The following is a 23,347-nucleotide window of genomic DNA, read 5'->3' as shown; positions in this document are numbered from 1 at the left end:
ACTAATTACACAGAAATAGAGAAACCAAAAAAAGCTTAAAACATTAAAAATTACAGATTGCAAAGAGCTTTACCAATATCTTATGTACGGGCACTCTGCCTGTTCGCAAGTTTTGATTACATTTTTATGAAAGCTTTAAATCCCCTAACGCAAACATTTAGAATGGCAATCCTAGATGTAAACAGTTGAGTAACAAAGTGCAGACTCTGGCTAATAAGTGGTGCAGTGCAGTGAGTTTCTAAACTCTGCTTGCTTTGTTACTTACTGTACATTAAAAAACACGATGCTCATTAATTGACTGAGATTAATTAATATGCTATCAAAATAAAAGCTTTTTTCACAAAGTTAAGATCAGGATTTGGCTTCAGGGTAGGACTCTGACCTTCCAGATACATACATTACCAAAATGCTGCATCCACGCACAATAAGTCAGGTTCATGGTCATTTTTACAACATGCGGAAGATAGCATTTAAGAACTAGAGTGAATAGCTGGCTTTTACGCAGGATTTAAAAAATATAAAATGCTGTGGGCCCAATAGTTCAAATGAAGCAAACACTAGATTGGAGCCCGCATCAGCAACACCTCAAAAAATTTAAAATTTTCCTTTGTGTACAACTTCCTTCATGGCCTAGTCCCCTGCCGCTCCCATCTTTAACCTCTCCTAGCCCCATACCTTTGGAGATCTCAGCACTCCTCCAATTCTGGCCACTTTTGCACCCCCAATTACCCCACTGGTGGCTGTGCCTTCAGTTGCCTTGACTCGAAGTCTGGAATTCCTTTCATAAGCTTCTCTCTCTCTCTCTCCACCTTTAGGAAGCTCCTTAGAATGTACCTCTTTGATCAAGTTTTTGTTCCTTATGCCCGTGTGCCAAATTTGGTTTGGTAATGCTGTGATATACCTTTGGATGTTTTGCCATGTTAAAGGCACTATATGAATACAAGTTGCTGTAAACGTCAATATAACGTCAATGGGCAGCACGGTGGCACAGTGGTTAGCACTGCTGCTTCACAGCGCTTCGATTCCCGGCTTGGGTCACTGTCTGTGTGGAGTTTGCACATTCTCCTCGTGTCTGCATGGGTTTCCTCCGGGTGCTCTGGTTTCCTCCCACAGTCCAAAGATGTGCGGGTTAGGTTGATTGGCCATGCTAAAATTTCCCCTTAGTGTCCTGAGATGCGTAGGTTAGATGGATTAGTGGGTAAATATGTAGGGATATGGGGGTAGGGCCTGGGTGGGATTGTGGTCAGTGCAGACTCGATGGGCCAAACGGCCTCTTTCTGCACTGTAGGGTTTCTATTCTATTCTATTCTATTCCTCAGGCTACAGAATAGCTAGTGGGGGAAATGGAATAGGAAGTGCTATAAGTGATGTTTAGAGGCTGGGAACTGAGGCATATTGGAGCGGAATAGAGTGGGCTATGCACAGGTATAAAGGCAAAGATATAAATAGACATTTTGCAATCCCAATGACAAAATGTACATTTGAACATTGCTTATATATTCAAATGGGTCTGTCTACCATAAGAGGTTGTACTAGATTCTGCATATGAGCAGCGAACATAGGAACAAGAGTAGGCCATTCAGCCCTGGGCATGCCCTATTCAATCAAACCATGGCTGACCTACAAAGTAAATCTACATACCCACCTTTGATCTGCATCTCTCATGTTTTTGCTTCACAAAAAAATCTGTCAAACCCAGATTTAAAATTAACTGACCTAGAAACAACCAGTTTGCTGGAGAGAGTTCCAAGCTTCTATCACCCATTACTTGTACAAGTATTTCCTTAATTAACAACTAAAAAGCCTGGTTCTAACAACTGACTAATGTTCCCTAGCCTTAAACCACCCCCCCCCCCCCCCCCCCCCCGCAACCAGCAAAAAAACAAGGATTCCTATTAGTTCACCTTGATACCCTGAAAAATTTGATCATATCACTCCTCAGCCACCTAAAGGGGAAATAAAAGTCTAGTGGTACCGAGCATGCTGGGCGACACATGATTCTAGTGAATTCAAACAGAATTTATAGGTACTGAAACTTGGCAGGCTACCAGCGTAAAACCGTATTTTCAATTTCTGCTTAAATATCCGATGCAGCAGAGAGAGATTTGCTCTTAGACATAACTGGAAAGCCAAAAATCTGAAAAGGAGAGAATGTTTAGTCAAGGTCTCAATTCCGGGTGACTGCGTGGAGTTTGCATGTTCTTCCCATGTCTGCGAGGGTTTCCTCCGAGTGCTCCGGTTTCCTCCCACACTCCAAAAGATGGGCGGATTAGGTGGATTGGCCGTGCTAAATTGCCCCTTACTGTCAGGGCGACAGGGAAAATGTGGGGTTATGGAGACAGGGCCTGGGTGGGATTGTTGTCGGTGCAGGTTTGATGGGCTGAATGACCTTCTTCTGCACTGTAGGGATTCTATGAGTCTATGAAATAGATTTGAAGGCATTTCAATTAACTAAATTATTGGGCGGGAAGTAACAAGTATCATTAATCTGCTTTTGCTTTTCATGTCCTATTTGCTATCTGCCATCCTTACCTGGTCTGGCCTACATGTGACTTGAGCCACACAGCAAATAGTTGACCCAACTGCCCCTGGGCAATTTGGGATGGGCAATAAATGCTGGCCAGCCAGCAATGCCCATGTCCCACGAATGAATAAAAACTATTCCAAGGCTCAGGTATAAGTAGCCCGATGATACCGTAGACTCAGTATTCAATTTGTTCCTGTTGATTTCTGCTGTTTATACAGAAAAAAGCCAAAAAAAGTTACAATAACAAAAAAGACTCCAGGGAATGTTTTTAAAATCCTATTATAACAGGTGGATTTAATACTAGTCCCCTGCAGTGCTTTCAAATCCAAAACAATGGGATGAAAGGGTCTCGGGTCTAAATCCTGTTTCTTGTTGGTATGGAGGTACAGTACAATATTGTCCCCAGTGAAGCATGAATCAGCAAACACATTCCAGGCCAATTATTGTGTAGCCTGATGGATATTAATAAGGGACCAGCAAAGCCTGATGGTTAAAACAATCTGTCTCAGGCTAGGGACTGTTGGAGCAGCAAAGAACAGGATGTGCAGTTATGGAACAAGCACGGGAGTTGATTGGACTGTGGCTGTTGCCATGCCTTGAACAGGCAGTGATTGAACATAGGTCCCGGTGTGTTGTGTTCCTGAGAGAATCTGACAGAGGCATGACATTTCAGTATTAGTGACCAATTCATGCCTGTCCTAGGAGTATGTGACTGGAAGCATGATCACTGCCAGTAAGATCTGTATGAGAAAAAACAGGGAAACATTGGCAGCAGTAATCCAGGATCAACTACTGCAGAAGCAGCAGCAAGACTCCACGTCTGGGACTTGGAGACATCAGAGCAAAGCCCATCAAGAGGGAATCTGATCAGCTTGCCTCGCCTCAGGTAGTATCCCCAAATCCAAGTCATGAGTTTGGATATTTGGGAAGTTTTGATACCCCTTGGATACTTAAAGTGGGAGTTTTAACAACACCAGGTTAAAGTCCAACAGGTTTATTTGGTAGCAAATGGCATTAGCTTTTGGAGCCCTGCTCCTTTGTTGAAGGACGAAGGAGCAGGGCTCCGAAAGCTAATGGCATTTGCTATCAAATAAACCTGTTGGACTTTAACCTGGTGTTGTGAGACTTCTTACTGTGTTTACCCCAGTCCAACACCGGCATCTCCACATCATACTTAAAGTGGGTCAGAGAACAGTTACTTGTTAAAACGAAGTAAATCAGAGATTAAATACTTTGTGTATAACAAAGTTTGATGCCTAGTGCACTAAAGCTTTGTAGTAGAGTTTGATACTTTTGTGGTAACTTGATATAGAGTACAATAAAGTAAATTTGTTGCACAAATGGTTGGGGGGAGGGGTGGGAGGGAGGAGGAGGAAGGGGAGGGAGGAGGAGGAAGGGGAGGGAGGAGGAGGAAGGGAAGGGGAGGAGAGGAAGAGAGAGAGAGCGAGCACCAGAGAGAAAGAGGGTGCAACATTTTGGTGCAATACAAGGGTTGCTCATCTGAGGGGTCTAAACCATGTTGCTGAGTAGAAGAGAGGATTTTGCTCTGCATCTGGTTAGGTTTATATCTCAACTCTAGGCAGTAAGAAACTGGATTCTTGTTATAACAATATTGCAAATGACAGGTTTGAGTAAAAAAGTTGAACACATGGATTGGACTTCCTTAGCTGCTTGGCATTCATCAGCTCAGTCACACAGCTACTTACAATGGAAGGAGTATGGATAGGAATATGTTCCACTTGCATTTGAAGCTAAAAGGACAGAAAGAACACAAACAGGTTCCTTCAAGATAAGGAGTCCGCCCAAGAGACAATGTCCTGCTGCTTATCCAGAGGATACAGTACTAGCAATGGCTCTTTAAACAACTGGAGGCACTGTATGATCCTGATCTCACAGATCAATTAAAACAGAAATAAATACAGAAAGCGTTGGCAAAACTCAGCCATTCTGGCATCTGTGAAGAGAAACAGAGTTAATGTTCTGAATCAAACATGACTCTTCTCCCAAACAAATGTGCATTCTCCCTATGGCTGTGCGCGCTTTGGACAACTGACTTTTTATAATGCTGAACAGGCCGCGAAGCAATGGTTTATTAGCAGAGAATTAACTGTGAAAACGACCTTTTATTTACTAGATGGAAATATGACACAAAGCTGAGTATATCCCTTTACACTGGTCTTCCTCGCATATTTTTCCTACCTATTATAATCCTGCTTTAATGTCTATTTCTTGGCTAGTGTTTTAATAAGATAGAAAAATACTGACTATTCTACCATAGAACCATAGAAAATTAAAGCTCAGAAACAGGCCTTTTGGCCCTTCTTGTCTGTGCCGAACCATTTTTTGCCTAGTCCCACTGACCTGCACTTGGACCATATCCCTATATCCCCATATCCCTGTTCATATACCATTTCAAGTACAAAAAACTCAGTTTCCTACTTAACCCATTAACCACAACATCACAACAGTTAGCCCAGGGCAGACAGCAGCCTTCAGATTTAACCACTATAAAGTAAAACAGTGGTCTTGTCTCAATATATTTTTCTGTAAACTCCAAATATTAGTGCAGAGGAAAGATATTCTCCATTTTAAAGACAATCAAATAAACCAGGTCTACAAAACACACAACATCCTTCAGGCTGCTAAACTGTGCCAAACCATAGCTCTGTTTTAGACAATTTGAATGTGCATCAAATGCACAATGTGCATGCAATGTGATTAAAAATGATTTTTCCATATTTCAAACATAGCTTTACAATAGGAATTTAACATCTAACACTTCACCAGCATGGAGTGCAGTGAGTATCAGAATTCAAAAGTGAATTAAAAACCAACCACTTACCCATTATACTGTTTTCAAAAGCACACAATAGCGAAATAGGTTTGAGGCAATTTAAGGCTTTTTCTTTGGCTACCTATCCAGCTCAATGTAAAAAAGTCTGACCCAGAAGCACCTATATAGCTACGCAGGTCAATGGGATGCCAAATTCAAATGCCTGGTCCATATCAAGTTGTCTAATCTTGCTTCCCTTAACCATTGCTGAAGCAGCAATAGGGTAAGAAACGATCTCAATTGATAGGAGAAAGCAAGGGGGATGAAATGGAGAAGGGGGAAAAGCATGTAGCAAGGGTCACCTACCCTGATTGCTGTCTAGTGACTCCTGCAGGTACATTAAGCAAAGTCTGGCATTGCCCCTTATTCTCCCAACACTCATCAGGTTAATGCATGGTTGAAAAGCAGGATATCAATGCAAGATAGAATGCTATCAATAATCAAAACCCACCATTTTCAGAAAGAAGGTAGTGGAGGGAGAAGTGGAATGGGCCAGAAGAACAGCTGGTCAGGGATTAACAAGTCACACCCATGCCATAGGCCTGATCCCCAAAGGATGGAATTAAAGCAGATTTCTGGTGCAGTGTACATAAATCATTTTGCATTTGCCAATTCAATTCACTCTGATGTGATATCAAAGAAAACAGCTGAGTACACTGGATACTACAAAGGGTAAGGGCTCCAACAACATTGTGGCGGTGAAGAAAAATTGGGCTCCATGACTAGCCAAGCTCTTCCTGTACAGCTACAACATTGGCATCTGGCCGACAAGGTAGCAAATTGCTCAAGTATGCTCTACCCACAAAAAGCATGAAAATACAATCCTGGCAATTACCCATTAAGCTACACTCGAACTAATGCAAGGTGCAATCAACAATGCTATCAAGTGAAATTTTATCACCAATAATTTATTCACCTCAATCTGGATCAACTTCATTACAGTCTTGGTCCAAACATTGACACGAGAGCAGAATCTCAGATTATGAGAGTGACATCAAGAACTCCCACAAAATTCAAGTCAATTAAATAATTTCATTGGCTGGAGTTATACTTAAACAAGGAAGGTGGTAGTGGATGTTGCAGGCTAATCATCGCAGCCCCATCACATCATTGCAGGAGTTCCTCTGGGCAGTGTCCTCAGATCAACCATCTTCAGTTGCTTATCAAGGCCTTTCCTTCATCCTGTCAGAAATGGGGATGAGTGCTGATAATTGCAGTGTTCAGTACTAATCACAACCCCTCAGAATAATGAATAATTCATTCACATCTTGCTGCCTGTGGGGACAACATTCCGGCTTGGACTGCTATGTGGCAAGTAACACTCATGCTCTGCAAGTGCCAAGCAATGACCATCTCTAACTAGAGAGAGTCTAATCACCTCATGAGATTGACAGTATTACCATCACTGAATTCTCCGCTATTAATATCCTGGGGTGTTTACTACTGGTAACTTAACCAAAACAAATTAAATTCTCCTGACTCCTAAAGCCTATCTACAAGGCACAAGTTAGGAGTGTGATGGAATATTCTCCGTTTGCCTGGATGGGTGCAGCTCCAACATAACTCCAGAAGCAGCCCACTTGATCAGCAAAGTCTTCCAAAGTCTTATACATTCACCACCAGCACATTGTGGCTATAGCGTGTACGATCCGCAAGATACACTGCAGTAACTCACCAAGGATTATTTGACAGCACCTTCGACACCAGTGACGAATATCACCAGGATGAACAAGGGCAGCAGGTTTGTAGATCATCCTAACTTGAAAATATATTGCCATTCATATTTCGCTAGGTCAAAATTCTGCAACTCTCTTTCTTACACACATGGGTTGTAGTAATTCAACTAGTGGCTCACCACCACCGTCTCAAGTGTAATTAGAGATTGCCAATAAAAACTAGCTTTGTCAGCAATGCCTAGATTTCTTCTTTTAGCTTCTCCCATTTTACTTGGGGTCATAACACTGGTCAACCATCCCTCTCCATCTGCTCCTGTCAATCACGTTCCAATCCTGCTGTGGTTAAGTGTCTTGGCACCGCATCTTTCCACCTGGTTTTAAGGTCTTCCTCCTCCTCTTCTTAAACAGTCCCATTTCCCCCATCATTCTCCTTACCATATTTCCTCAGTCTCTGCGCAACAGAAGACCGTACCATTTCAATCTCTGACACCCACAACACATGGATGAATAACAACATCTATCCAGTGTTATACCTAATTTGTCTGTATGTAGAGCTGGCACTAGCTGCCATACGTGACAGGATGTTCCATTCCTCAGCTTGTCAGGAGCATTTTACTGGATCTGGGTGTCGCTTACAATGTCAGCACTTGTTGCCCATTCCCAATTTCCTTTGAAGTGATGGTGGTGAACAACCTTTTTGAACTGCTCCGTGTGATATAGGTAAATCCACAATGCTTTTAGGGAGAGAATTCAGGGGCTGTTTTTAAACAATGTGAAATTTGCAAAACCTCACCAACAGAATTAACAAGCATGTGAAATCATAGAATCCCTACAATCCCCCTGCAGGAGGAGGCCATTTGGCCCGTCGGGCCTGCACCAACAACAATCCCACCCAGGTCCCATCCCCATAACCCCAGCTATTTACACTGCTAGTTCCCCTGACACGGAGGGGAAATTTGGCATAGCCAATCAACCTAAGCTGCACATCTTTGGAGTGTGGGAGGAAACTGGAACACCTGGAGGAAACCCACGCAGATACAGGGAGAACATGCAAACAGACAGACAGTGACGCGAGGCCAGAATCGAACCCAGGTCCCTGAGGCTGTGAGGCAGCAATGCTAATAGAAAATTTATGAGTGTAATGCATCAAATTTTGCACCCTTAAGCTACTGTAATTGCCGCAATAGTGTTACGGACAGGAGAGGGAGCAAAACTAACTACTTTATTTTCTCGCCATTTGTCCCCAAGCACAGGTGCCTTCATTTTTGAAATCGACCGTGGCATGTTTCCCCAATCCCTCCGTTTGAGAGGTCAATTTTTAAAATGACTCTCAGCCGACTCTCTTTAGTGATAAATCAGAAGTAGTTTCATACATTGAAACCTGGGATATGGTCGCAACTTCATACCCATATGCAGCCCACAATAACAAGATGGGAAAGGGGAGTTTTGACAACTATGAATAATTTAAAGAGAAAAAGAATCACATATATGGACATCAGTTTACATGCTTGCTAGAGTCCAGTGAGGGTTCCTCCACGGAGAAGCTCCGGTTCAGGCAGGTTTAGCAAGCTGAAGCTGCAATTGTAGAATTCTGTTGATGATCACGCAGCAAGATGAGGTTGCTATATAGAGACTTGGTCTGCTTGGCAGGAATCTTCCAGAGAAAACAGGCTTCACGGAGGTTTATACTCGATACAGGCTATGATCAGCCTGGAGTCCTGCTTTGATGTTTGCAAGAGGCGATGGCCTAGTGGTATTATCGCTAGACTATTAATCCAGAAAGTCAGCTAATTTTCTGGACACCTGGGTTCAAATCCCACCACGGCAGATGATGCAAATTGAATTCAATAAAAAATATCTGGAATTAAGTATCTCCTGATGACCATGAAACCATTGTCGATTGCCGAAAAAACCCATCTGGTTCACTAATGTCCTTTAGGGAAGGAAATCTGCCATCCTTACCTAGTCTGGCCTACATGTGACTCCAGAGCCACAGCAATGTGGTTGACTCAACTGCCCTTGGGCAACTAGGGATGGGCAATAAATCCTAGCCAGCCAGCCAGCGAGCGATGCCCATGTCCCACAAATAGAAGAAAAGTTGGAGTGTACATAGTGGACAGAGTTGAGAGTTTAGAAATATAGTATTAAAACTTTCCCACGGTCAGAGGCTTAGGTTATGTAATGTTGCCTACTAATGAATCGGTTGGAGGCCAAAATGCAGTTAATATGCCTCTGGTCAAAATCCACTGTCCACTTTAAGAGATGGACGACACGGTGGCACAGTGGTTAGCACTGGTGCCTCACAGCGCCAGGGACCCAGGTTCGATTCCCAGCTTGGGTCACTGTCTGTGCGGAGTCTGCATGGTCTCCCGTTTCCTCTGGGTGCTCCAGTTTCCTCCCGCAGTCCAAAGATGGGCTGGTGAGATGAATAGGCTCTGCTAAATTCTCCCCGAGTGTACCTCAACAGGTGCTGGAGTGAGGCGACTGGGATTTTCATAGTAACTTCATTGCAGTGTTAATGTAAGCCTACTTCTGACACTAATAAATCAGCTTTAAACTTTTACATGGTGGTTATTAGCATCTTTGCAAGTAAAACAAGGTTTGATGACTCTCCCTTTGTCATAGAACCTGGCTGGGGAACTGATCATCCGATGGTCTATTGTTTTGTGGATTGTAATGTGTCCCGATGATGAAGGGCATGAGATTCCACAAGGATGAGGGTTGACATTTTGTCCTGTAACTGTTGCTGCAAGTGTTCAGCAACTTGTGAATGACATGACCTACAGCAGCCACCATTTGGTTCAATAAAGTCCACTTTTATGAATAAGCTAAAAGTAAGGTTTGATTTAAACAGTTAAGGATCTCTTTCACGTCTTAAGGGCATGACAATATTTTGTACAAATAAACCTTGTTAATGACAGCAAGACAAAGTCACTACCAGAGTGTGGACTGATTTTCTAATCAGAAAGCACATTTACATTGTGATAAAGAATTTGATCATGTTATACAGAGAGATAAGATAACCTTTTGCAAAGCCTACCAAAAGGATGTTAGCAAAGGTAGATTGTATTCAAAAGTGGTGAACTTGTATTTATATTCTGGTCCTTTCTACCAAGAGATTCCTCATGGTGCAGTGGTACTTCATCTGACTCAGAGGCAAGTGAAAAAACAACCCACAGAGGTTACGAAATTGTACAAAAAAAAAACTTCCAAACCCACAACCACTTCCATCTAGAAGGACAAGGGTAGCAAATACCTGGGAACACCACCACCGACAAGTTCCCCTCCAAGTCTCTCACCATCCTGACTGAGAAATATATCGGCAGTTCCTTCACAGTCGCTGGGTCGAAATCCTGGAATTCCCTCCCTAACGGAATTGTGGGTCAACCCACAGAACATGGATTGCAGTGATTCAAGGCAGCGGCTCACCGCCACCTTCTCAAGGGCAACTAGGGATGGGCAATAAATGCTGGCCGAGCCAGCGACACCCATGTCCCATGAATGAATTTTTAAAAATTCCACAGACTAAAATCTTGGCCTATCTGTGCAGACTTGTCTAAATTAGGTCATCAGTGACCTGGATTTATAGCTTAAAATTGGCAGAACTAAAATTGAGAGAAAATAAATCCCACAATGTATTTTTCTTGTCACAATTTCTCTCCTCCATTTCTTTCCAGAAAACTCTAATTCATCACTTGTGGACTGCTCTATTTCTAAAAGCTCTACCAAAAGGTTATGATTGACGGGCGAGTGTGGAGAGCGAGTGTCAGCAGGGCAGTTCAAGAGGTCACTACTGATCCTGCCAAAGGTGCACTTTCAACATAGAACATAATTGGGTTTGGAAGACAGGTGTCTCTCCCCTAGAACCAGGGTCAAAATAATTTTGCAAAGGTTGCCTATTTTAACCTACAGCTTTCTGGGTGCGGACAGGGAATACTTTCATTACAAAGTTATATCCCATTTTGCTACCTGGGTTCGAATCACGGTTCGGGTCACTGTCTGTGCAGAGTCTGCACGTTCTCCTCCGTGGGTTTCCTCCGGGTGCTCCAGTTTCCTCCCACAGTCTGAAAGATGTGCTGGTTAGGTGCATGTTAAATTCTCCCTCCGTGTACCCGAACAGGTGCCGGAGTGTGGCGACTAGGGGATTTTCACAGTAACTTCATTGCAGTGCGAATATAAACCTACTTGTGACACTAATAGATAAACTTTACTTTACATTTCTACCAAAAAATCGTCACAGAGCAGGGGAGAAAGGCAGCTTTGAATCCCACTCCCCACAACTCTTGACCTGAATCATTTTGAGCAGGGAAGTGGCCAACTAACCTCTAGCATTGTCTTACTTATGAGAGATATGTATTTACATAACATCTTTCATGCCCTCAGAGCACAGCAAAGTCCTTTACAGCCAATGAGGTACTTTTTAAAAATCTAGTCACTGTTGTAGTGCAGAAAACATGGAAGCAAACAGCAATGTGGCAATTGTCAGAAAATCGGTTTCTGGGGTAGAGAGAAAACATCGGCCAGGCCAAAATTACAACAGTGCCTTAGAATCTTTAATGCCGATCTGGGAAAGAAGGTGGGGGTGATGCATCATCACAAGAAAAACAGCAGCAGCAACGATGTGACATTCTCTCAGTACTGCAGTGGTGGTATCAATCCAGACTGCGTTCAAAACCCTGCAGTGGGGCTTGAAACTACAACCATACTGGCTCAGTGCTACCCACTGAGTTATGGCACCATGAGCTGCTTCTGCCATTTTCTAAATAAAAAGTTGCATGTTTTGTGGATAAGCAAAGCATTGTTAAACATAAATGTCCTCGTGCTTCAGTCGCTGAAAGTTTTAAGCCATGGTAAAAGATTTGGACAGTAAGAAGTCTCACAACACCAGGTTAAAGTCCAACAGGGTTTATTTGGTAGCACAAGCCACAAGCTTTCGGAGCGCTGCCCCTTCATCAGGTGAGTGGGAGTTCTGTTCACAAACAGGGCACATAAAGACACAAACTCAATTTACAAAGTAATGGTTGGAATGCGAGTCTCCGAAACCTCCGAAAGCTAGTGGCTCGTGCTACCAAATAAACCTGTTGGACTTTAACCTGATGTTGTGAGACTTCTTACTGTGTTTACCTCAGTCCAACGCCAGCATCTCCACATCAAAAGATTTGGAGACAGTTTTCCATTAAAAGTTGAGCAGAAACCTTTGTCAACAGCGACAAGTTTGATATCTGCAGACTGATGCCCAGCTTGGAGTCGAGTGTCCCATTACATGTCTGAGATTGTGACTTGATTGCTAAATTTGAGCATGAAAATGATCCTGGGATTTAAAAAATCCTAAATGCCTAATTTCCTCAAAGGAAATCAATACAGAAATACTATTTTGTGCGACTCGTGTTGTATCAATGTAGGAGTTGGGTTGTGTGAATATTTAAAGAATGTCCAACTGCTTTGTACGAGGTTAGAAATCAGTCTTTTAAAAGTTTTTATTTATTAGTGTTACAGGTAGTCTTACAATCACACTGCGATGAAGTTACTGTGAAAATGCTCATCACACTACAGCGCCTGTTCAGGTACACTGAGGGAGAATTTAGCACGGCCAATGCACCTAATCAGCACATCTATCAGACTGTGGGAGGAAACTGGAGCACCCGGAGGAAACCCACGCAGAGACGAGGAAGAACGTACGGACTCCGCACAGACAGTGACCCAATCCGGGAATAAAACCTGGGTCCCTGGTGCGGTGAGGCAGCAGTAGTAATTACTGTACCACCGTGCCACCCAGCTTAACCACCAGGAGAATTTTAGGGCGGTTAAGGTCATAGAATTATAGAATCCCTACAGTGCAGGAGGCTGCCATTCGGCCCATCGAGCCTGCACCAACAACAATCCCACCCAGGCCCTATCCCTGGAACCCCACATTTACCCTGCTAATCTAGCATGGCCAATCAACCTAACTCGCACATCTTTGGAGTGTGGGAGGAAACCAGAGCACCCGGAGGAAACCCACCCAGACACGGGTAGAACATGCAAACTCCACACAGAGAGTGACCTGAGGCCGGAATTGAACCTGGGTGCCAGGCGCTGAGAGGCAGCAGTGCTAACCAGTGTGTCACCGTGCCGCTCAAGATGATCAGGAAAAAAGCAGCTCATTCAGCCCCTCCAGCCCATTCCGTCATTTAGTTAGATCACAGCTGACCTGTCCAGCAACTCCATTTGCTCCCATTGTTCAAGCATCTAGCATTCTCAGTCTTGATGTTTTCAAGTGACCCAATGTCCAAAAACTGCTACTTGATTTCACTCCTGAATGGTCTAGGTCTAATTTAAAGATTATACCTCCTTGTACTGGATATCCGTGTACTTGGCGGCACTGTAGCACAGTGGTTAGCACTGCTGCTTCATAGCTCCAAGGGACCTGGGTTCGATTCCCGGCTTGGGTCACTGTCTGTGTGGAGTTTGCACATTCTCCTCGTGTCTACGTGGGTTTCCTCCGGGTGCTCCGATTTCCTCCCACAGTCCAAACATGTGCGGGTTAGGTTGATTGGCCATGCTAAAATTGCCCCTTAGTGTCCTGAGATGCGTAAGTTAGAGGGATTAGCGGGTAAATGTGAAGGGGTATGGGGGTGGGGCCTGGGTGGCATTGTGGTCGGTGCAGACTCGATGGGCCAGATGGCCTCTTTCTGCACTGTAGGGTTTCTATCTATCCCCAGCAGGGATAATAGTTTTTCAGTATCTACCCTAACAAATCCTATCTGAAACGGAGTCTTTGCCTGGATGGGTGCAGCTGCAACACCATCCAGGGCAAAGCACAATGCTCGATTGCTACACTTTCCACAAACATTCAGTCTCTCCAACACTGATGAACAGAGGCAGCAGTGTGCACCATCTACAAGATGCAGGAACTCACCAAGGTTCCTCAAGCAGCAGCTTCCAAACCCAAGATCACTGCCATCTAGAAGGACAGGGGCAGCAGAGACACCTGGGAAAATCATCATCTGGAGCTTTAACCACCAAGTCACTCACCATCCTGACTTGGAAATATATCACCGTTCCTTCACCGTCGCTGGATCAGAATACTGACATTCCCTCCCCAACAGCACTGTGGGTGTATGTATACCCGAGGGACTGCAGCGGTTCAAGAAAGCAGCTCATCACCACCTTCTCGAGGGCAACTAGGGATGGGCAATAAATGCTAGCCTAGAGTGTGATGCCCACATCCCATAAATTAAAAACAAAAGCATTACATCTAGAAACACTAATGTCTCATTGCCTACTCCTTGATTAATCATAAGAGTTAGCCTCCAGTAAACTTATACAATAAGGTGACTCAGAACATACTGTTGCACATTTTACAAATCAAACACTGCTGCATAATTTCTAGCGTGATGCAAGGGGCCGCAATTTACTTTTGATGTTCATCATAAAAATGCTTCCATTTTGTTTTCAAACAGGCTCAAGTTGGTTGCAAAGTAAGTTACTTTATAATAAGTCCTAACTGTTCAGATCCTCTTAAATCAATTTTCATACTCCCCAACCCACTCCCATTTTCATTTCCAAACGCCCATTGCAGAACACTGCAGCTGAGGACATTGTAGAAAGATAGAAAAGGAAAGGGCTACTATAAGATTGCTAGACTCTGCTGGGGTTTATATTTAATCAACTTAGATGTAGAATTTACTTTATCAATGGGGAGCAAGTTTGTTAGTAATTGTAGTTAGGTGTTTTAAATACTTTGTAGTTTTAAAGGTACATTAGTCTATACATATAAATATATCTTCTATACATTTTTAAAAGCTAAAAAGAAATTTTGATGCACAGTTACAGAGTGTCCTTTGATGCTAAACATATACGTTAGATACAGTCCTTTTGAAGCACCCAACTGTTGGAATCACAAGGCCATAAAGGACACTTAATTGCCTTATCAGAAACAACTAATACAAGCGTGAGTTTTAACGAGGCTGCCTTCACAGTTTCTAATCAAGACAGTCAGAAAGACAATGTCACAGCTAATGAAAGAATTATGGTAGGGGACTTAGTGGGAACTGACAAGGATTAGTGGTAACGTGATGACACCCCTCAAAATTGTAGGTAGTGATAAAAAGTTCAGTCATTGAATTGATAAGCAACATATACACGTGTTTCATTGTGGTTGGCAATAAAACTTATCAGGGCTATAATCGGGGAATATCCTGAAGGCAAGTCGAGTTGACCACATCCCTTAGAGATTCAGTTAACTTCACTGACAAGGCTATAAAATACAAATTGCTTTTGTAGGCCATTTTGTGGTTTTCTTACCAGCAGAGGCCAATCGGGATGCCCTGTTTCTGTGTTGTACATACTGTTTAGCTTATTGCTTGCTAAATCAGGTCTGGAAGGGACCATTTTGATGCCCGTTGGCTAGCCCAAGTGTTTAAAAGACCTAACACCCCATTATTTTAGTGGGAAGCTGTCTCAAAATCATTTACAATGGTTTGACCATTGGATGAGAATTTTAGGGTCATGATGATGATGAGAAAAGGACTGATCCATTCCCCCAGTCTCTTAAGTAATTTCCTCAATAAATCAGAGTCCATAACCCTTTATAATTATTGAAGTTAAAAGTCATGGATTTGCAACGGTTAAAATGTGGGAAAAGCCAGCCGGAGGATGGTTTGTTTATGTTGGTAATGGAAAGACAAATCTTAATGGGGTTGTTGGTTTCTCAATTATTAACTGAACTGCTAGATAATCCTGAAGTGTTGCGCAGTACTCCTTTTTAAGGCCAGTAACAAAAAGGGTGAAAGGCTGACAGAACTCTAATACTACAGTGGAAGAAATCCTTGTCAATGGTTATTACAAATCAACAACACTCAACCCTGTATCACTTGAAATAATGAAGCGTGGGGGTGGTAAAGATGACTTTCAAACAAAAAACGTTATAAATATAAACAGCTGCGCATGTTTAAAAACCTGCAAAGGATTAACCACAAGACTAGAAGGCGCAATAAAGCTACACTTATAAATAGATTCAGGCTCAATGTTGTTATATAATTGATTTGCTATTTGGCTGGTTATACGTCGCTTGCTTGCTCAGAACCCTGCAGTTTCACGTTACCGAGAAGACACTTTCTAATCAGTCAATAATTGCTTTGTTAGCACAGGAGGGAAATAGAGAAATTGAGTAAATATTTCATGTGATATCGGAGCTCAGCAGAGGCTCCCCACACACTTCTCTCCTCTGAATCATTTTATTTTTCTGGCGCTATTCCTTATGGGCTCTTGGAATTCTGTCAGCAGAATTCAATTTGTTAAAATTACAAACTGAGGAAAGACAGGCATATGGGCACTTATAGGGATTTCTGTGGAGGAATTTAATTTTCCGCACGGATTTCAGAAGGGCAACCTCATTTTGGAACACAAAATTTTTAATCATTCGGAGTTGAATCATTTTGAGTATCAATGTGTATTTTTAGAATTTCACTCAAGCTGTTCTCCCAGATGCTCCAATCCAATCTCAAATGCCATGGCCTGGTGTCACATTCAACCAGCACCTCAGACAAATTTTTTGCCCTCAATGTAAAAGGGACACAAAATTTGATACAAGGTCAACTCCAAAGCCATTTCTTGAAACTGAAGTGGGATCAAGTTATTAAATATTGAAAGTAATACAATATGCAATGTATGCAAATTCTTCCCTTTCCAAACTGCTCTGAACGTTTGAATTGAAGCACAACTGTAGATAGTACTTGGAGGAGGAGGAAAGTAAACTAAATCGTTAGGTCCATAAAAGGAAATTAGGATGTAAAAGTGACACATCTCCAGTCATTAGAGTTTGACAAATAAGATTTACACATCCTCCATTGGTGAACTATCCCCCCTCGTGCTGTGTGATGTATATGCAGCTTTTGACATGGTTGACAATGCCATCCTTCTCTAATACCCCTTCATTGTCGACCAGCTGGTGGCATTATTCTCACCTGTCTAAACATGGCAAGGGAATCACTTGCAATGGCTTCTCTTCCTGCTCTCGCATTGTGACATACCTGAAAATCTATTCTTAACCCCCTGCGAGTTTTCCTCATCGACAGTATCCAAAGACACAACATTAGTTTTCACATGCATGCTAATGGCTACCTAACCAACTCTTTGAACTCCTCCACTGTTGCTAAACTAAACTGTTTACCCAACGTCTGGCACTGGATTTGCAGAAACTTCCTCCAATTAAACATCAAGATTGAAGCCATTGTTTTAAGTCCACACACTATTCCCATCCCTACTGACACCATTCCACTCACTTCCTGCAGTCCAAGACTAAACTAGTCTGTTCATAACATTGGTACCATATTTGACGCCAAGATAAGCTTCCAATCACTTCTTTGTGCTTTTAAGACCGCCTATTTTCACCTTCACATGGCATGGCCCAACTTCTTCTGTCACAGCTCATTTGCTGCTGACTCCCTCGTATATATCTTCATTACCTTTAGACTTGACTATTCAACTGCACTCCAGGCTGGTGTCTCACATTTCACTCTCCATAACCGTGTGGTCATCCAAAACTCTGCTGCCCATGTTTTAATTCACCGTGAGTCCCATTCCTCCAGCATCCCTGTGCTCTTTGACATAAAACCCAGGCAAGAAGCATCTTGATTTAAAACACTCCACTTTGCTTAAAAACCTCTCCCTATCTTTGTAGTCTTCTCCAGCTCCACAACCCTCCAAAATTTGCACTCATCTAATTCTGGCCTCTTGTGCACCCCCAATTTTAATTGCTCCATCATTGGCGGCTATGCCTTGAGGTGCCTGGGCTCCAAGCTCTGGAATACTCTTCCTACATCATTTTGTCTCCCTTGCTCTCCTCAAACATACTCCTTAAACCTACGTCCTTCACTGAGCTTTAACTATGCTTACGTGAAGCATCTTTGCATGTTTTATGTTAATCACACAGACTATATAAATAAGATGCTACAGCATCTGTTAAGATAAGAAGGGAAGGACAGTGAGGTAGTGGCATTGTGATTGGGCTAGTAATCCAGAGACCCAGGCTAATGCTCTGGGAACCCAGGTTCGAGTCCCAGCACAGCAGGTGGTGAAATTTGAACTCAATAAAATCTGGAATTGAAATTCTAATGATGACCATGAAACCATTGTCGATTGTTGTAAAAACCCACCCGGTTTCACTACAAAAATCTGCGGTCCCTAACCAGCCTACATGTGACAGCAATGTGGCCGACTCTTGGCTGTCCGTCTGAAATAACCTAACAAGCTACTCGGTTCCTGGGCAATTGGGGATGGGCAATAAATGCTGGCCCAGCCAGCGATGGCCACATCCCGTGAATGAATAAAGAATATGTACACTAAAACTTCAAGCCTTTTCAGAAAAAAAATCAAATTCAAAGCACCATGAATAAAGAGAATCACTGAAATTATCTTTAAAATGTAATTTAACAATTCCAATTTATTCCACAACCCGCATTAAACTGCTCCCTTTCTAAAGAAGGTACTTTGTTTCACTTGTGAACAATGTTTACAGGGGTAAGCAGAAAATGAAATTGCCACCATTTGTCGGAGGCACTTTGTGTGAAACGTATGGAATTAATTAAGAAAGACAAAAGCAGGGTACATGAGCAAATTTCTGTCCGCAATGACCCGAGGCCTGGAGCGCAGTTTCTGCCATTTACAGCACTGAATGGGAATCTATACTAAATGCAGTCAATTAAAAAGTTAAACGATTATTCAATTTAAACTTAAATAAAACTAGGATATTGCAAATGCCAAGTTTTCGAACAAAGCAAATGCCAGCCCTGCAGATCATCTGGGCACAAATTACAAACATCGTCTCGGACTTTAAACATATTTTTAAAATATCAAAAGTAGAGATCAAACACTTGCAAGATCTTAAAGTAGATTCGAAACATATTTGAAATACTGCCTTAATATACAGGATATTTGATTATTGTTGCTGAGCAATTTGTCGGAATAATCACGGTTGCTCGAATCACCTTCATTTCTCGCTCACTCTGCAAGCTAAAGAGTGGGAACTAAAACTTAAACTCAAGCTCACGTGTTTATTTCTAAATGTCTAATGCAGACTGATCAGAAAATCGACAGCTCTGAAATTCAAAGTAATCTTTCATTACCTTCTACATCTCAGGAGAAGAATTTAAAAAGTCTTTCTGAGAGAGCTATTTGTTCTATTGAATATTAACTTCAGTGGAAGTTATCAAGGCCAATACACAGAAAAAGGACCTGGTTGTGCTGAGAACAGTGGTGTAAGCACAGTAAGTGCCAGCATTCTAAGGTTAAAGTCCAACAGGTTTATTTGGCAGCCCTACCCATCGGAGTCTCAGGCTCCTTCATGAGGGTGAGTGAGGACTTGTGTTCACAAACACAAGGTCATATACAGACACAAACTCAATTGCCACTATTTGTCGGAGGCACTTAACGTGAGTTTGTGTCTGTATATGACCTGTTTGTGAACACAAGTCCTCACTCACCTGATGAAGGAGCCTGAGACTCTGAAAGCTAGTGCTGCCAGATAAACCTGTTGGACTTTAACCTGGTGTCGAGACACTTTTTTGTGCACTTACCCCAGTCCAACGCCAGCATCTCCACAACAATGGTGTACACACACCACCATTATTGTGCAAATATAGCCAGAAATTTGAAGAGGAAGCGCTACACTGAATTCTGAATTACCACAAGATGCTGGCTGATTTGAGCTGCTCTGCTGCCAGCCTCGCAAAGACAGCATCTCACCCTTAACCTGCCCAGATGTCAAATAGTGTGCATAACCATTGACAATTGATAATGACTGCCAATCAATCTCTCTTGCCCAGGAAGTGAACAATAAGTGTGCAGTCTCACATCTTCAGATTGTGAATTGAGATTTTTTTTAAACTTATTTTTTTTCAAGTTGTTGCTTTCCTTTCTCTCTCTTAATCCAATCTTCCCACTATTCTGAACATAACATTAAACTAGAGTGGGCAAGTTCACCCTCCTCTTTACATCTCAGTTCTTTAATCGCTGGTTGAGATACACTGCCTGCCCCATCATTTATCAAGGTCCCAGATGTCCTGCTGTATTATCAGCACACACTTCCAGAAACCTCTTCAGCAAACATTTCTCAAATCTAAACTTGCTATTGTCAGGCTAACAAGTGGGAAACACTTGCTGTAGCAAAATCTGGCCCTTGATAATGAACTATGTGGCAGAACCATTCAAAATATACTACTCAAGCACCAACTTTGGGTCCTATACCGGAATTGCTGTTCCAATATTAGGGAATTCTTGTTTTTAACAGACCTCTGCAAGATTTGAGGACAACTGGATGAAACACTGATACAGTACTCTTAAAAAAAATCTTACTTTGGCCACGCACGCGCACACATGTTTGATTAGTTAGTTTCACAGTCTCTGAGCAAGAGATTGGCTTTTGCCACAGTAAAGTGCAGTAGACGCATGACATCCATCGTCTGATTAGACATCACCCACCTGCCCTATTTAATGCTGCATTTTGTAAAATTAAAATGTGACATTTACTATAGGCAGCTATAAAGTAACAAAAATAAACTGAACATAACTACAGTATGTGAAAGCCATAGCTATCAGGGAATAAGCCAATATACTGCATTAAATTTAAAATGAATCAAGTTGTGCATTGGTCAATACTGTACCTGTTTGTTTGTCCTCAAAGAATAGTTTTACCACAACAACGTAAAGGTTTGCATATACAGATCAAAACAGTTAAACCATATTTTTATGAAACAACTTAATTAAAAACGTTGACTATCACAGTAATTCTGAAACATTGCATTCTTAATGGATCGATTCTACAATATAACACAGCATTAGTGTAACAATTCACAACATTATCGGGCAGATAGAATGCTGGCATTGTACAAATGCAAACATTTCACTGTCCCCTTTCAAAATATTCTGCAGCTGTGCTGCTTGCTGCAGTTCACATGGTACCCAATTCAGTTTTTCCACTAAACACGATGAAAATCCACCCAGTCAGATTGCAACTATGAATTAGTGATTCCACAAATTGGCACGCTCCAAGCATGCCAGATTCAAACCCTTGCTGTTTTTCACTCTCGCTGTCATCACCCAGCTCCCACATTTACACTATTTTGGTCTGTCCAACACACACACACACACACACACACACACAGACACACGCACAAAATCTAATTTTGCTGCTTTGCCACCAGCACCACGCACCTTTGGCTCTTGTTACTGCGACTAAATGGGGTGTGATCAAAACAACAACAACAGAAAAAACCTCCAAACCATTGTATTACTCCCCATCGGAGGCAGGGAAGCTAGACTTGAAACGAGTCTGTAATACCAACAGCAGAGGCAGCAATTATTTTTAATTATCAGTTGCTATTAAATTAGGGGGTCTTTTTCTAAAAATTTCGGATGCTAAAAAGCACCATAATTTAGATGGCACAAACAGTGAATTAAAACAGCAGCGATTCGGGTGACAGGGAGGGAAGGCAAAAGATCTACATGAAAGTGGATCAGTGTTAGAGAAAAACGCTGAACTATTGGTGAAAGTTTACTTTCACACCTCCCTAGCCGTCGAAAACCATTGGCTCTTGCTGGCATAGTTAGGTGCATGGGCACCAATTATTCTGTAGGATCCAAGGGGTCATTTCTCTCACACCAGCCAGCCCAGTAAGGGTCAGTGTGCCACTCAGTTGTGAAGACCACAGTCTTCAGCCCTATAGATAAATGCTTCCAAAACAAAGTAGCATATCAATCATAAGCAGGATCTCGGAGCGATATTTCACTCCTTCTTGGCGTGGGAGATTCAGAGCCAATTGCTGCAACCTAACTGCTGCCCCTGGTAAGATCTAGTGCCTCAGTACAGACCCAGGATTCAGCCGTGAACTTTCCTGGTCAGGATCGCTCACTATGTTTGTTAGATACATGTTTGTTCTCAACCCCCCCCCTCCCCCAACTAATCCAAAAGAATTGCCTCCTTACCCAGCCACAAGCACCTACTATTGTTTCCCAGTATTCCTTCCAACATGGGGAGGAGCGCAGAAAGCTTGCTGTTTAAATTGCCCCTCTTGCATACCATTGGTGTTTTGATATTACTTGTGCCAACTCTGACAGCCAGTGCTTGAAGGCCAAACTAGTGTTTCTGAGAGCAGGTACCATGTGAACAAAGCAGAAGACATTCAGCCTGCAGACTGGTCTCAAAAATGCAAACATCAAATGCAAGTATCATTGTTGTAATGTGACGACAAATAAAACATTGTCAGAAAACAATACTGGGACAATACAGTAGGTGCTGCAGTCCTGAATCATACATGCAAAGGAGCAACCAGGAAGAATCCAGTCTTTTCCCTAGCCTATGCTGAGATAGTCAGTCTCAGAGAGGGTGGTGGTCAAGGGTTAGAACCGACATCTGCTGTTCCTGTGTAGATGGAACTATTAGCCAGGGCCCACTTTACTGCAGCATATCTAACGGCAGACTAGACTTGTTTGCAAAGTCTTTCGCAAGAACCTTGCAAACATTTACCATCCAACCTCAAGCATTAATTGCAAGGTGGCGAGCTTCGTTACTTATCCAGGGCTGCTTAAGCATAAAAGTCAATCTGTGCAGGACAGAAAGGGGGAAAAGGCAACAGTAACGAGAGAATTAAATCTTATCGTTCATCATCCTACTTTGAACAGGAATGGTAGCAAATGCATTTGTGCATGTTTTTTTGAACTGTAAGTATGCAGTTAAAAAGATTGAATTACTTTATGCAGGAGGCCACATGAAAGGTTAATGTTTGTCCCCAGTGACTAAATTATATGTGTACTATAACCATATCAATAAATTAGGTGCTGGTGACATTGCACCTTGGAGAACTTGTGGCAGAACACAGATTCCCCATGACCCATGGTTTCAATTTCATGGCTACAGATCGAAAGCATCACCAGAATAATCAATTGCTACCAGGCCGCTGGCACATACCAATCAGCTAGGCCAAGGAGGATTGGAAGCAGAAAACCCAGTCTGCCGGCTACGTGACAGATGCAATCAGTGTTGCATTTGTCGAAAAGCAAGTACAACACTAAGTTTCCCCAAATCCCTTAAGAGCTAACAGAATGGGCCTCTTCAGTTCGTTGTATACCAGCCTCCAATCCAATTAAATCTTTAAACATTAACTGGATATTTTTCAAATTCCATACATTTCTTTCCCTTTAATAGACCATTGGAGGGATGAGATTCTCGAGCTGCCACGTAAAAGCAAACGAAACACGTGGGCTCAGAAAGTAAACTATTCCCATAGAAGAACGAGGCACGAACAGCTGTAAGTACCCAGACAATTTGACTGT

At 42.4% G+C, this 23,347-nt stretch overlaps 1 protein-coding gene across 2 annotated transcripts in view; it reads right to left on the bottom strand.

The window, feature by feature from the left end:
* LOC144480541 (neuroplastin-like) overlaps positions 1–23,347 on the bottom strand; it is a 76,596-nt gene that overhangs the window by 47,773 nt on the left and 5,476 nt on the right. The gene's annotated exons all lie outside the window — the stretch shown is intronic.

The sequence above is a fragment of the Mustelus asterias genome, chromosome 29, assembly GCF_964213995.1.
Source record: "Mustelus asterias chromosome 29, sMusAst1.hap1.1, whole genome shotgun sequence".
Lineage (NCBI taxonomy): Eukaryota > Metazoa > Chordata > Chondrichthyes > Carcharhiniformes > Triakidae > Mustelus > Mustelus asterias.
The sequence above is the reverse complement of the archived record's forward strand: the minus strand, read 5'-3'. Positions and strand labels throughout refer to the sequence as shown.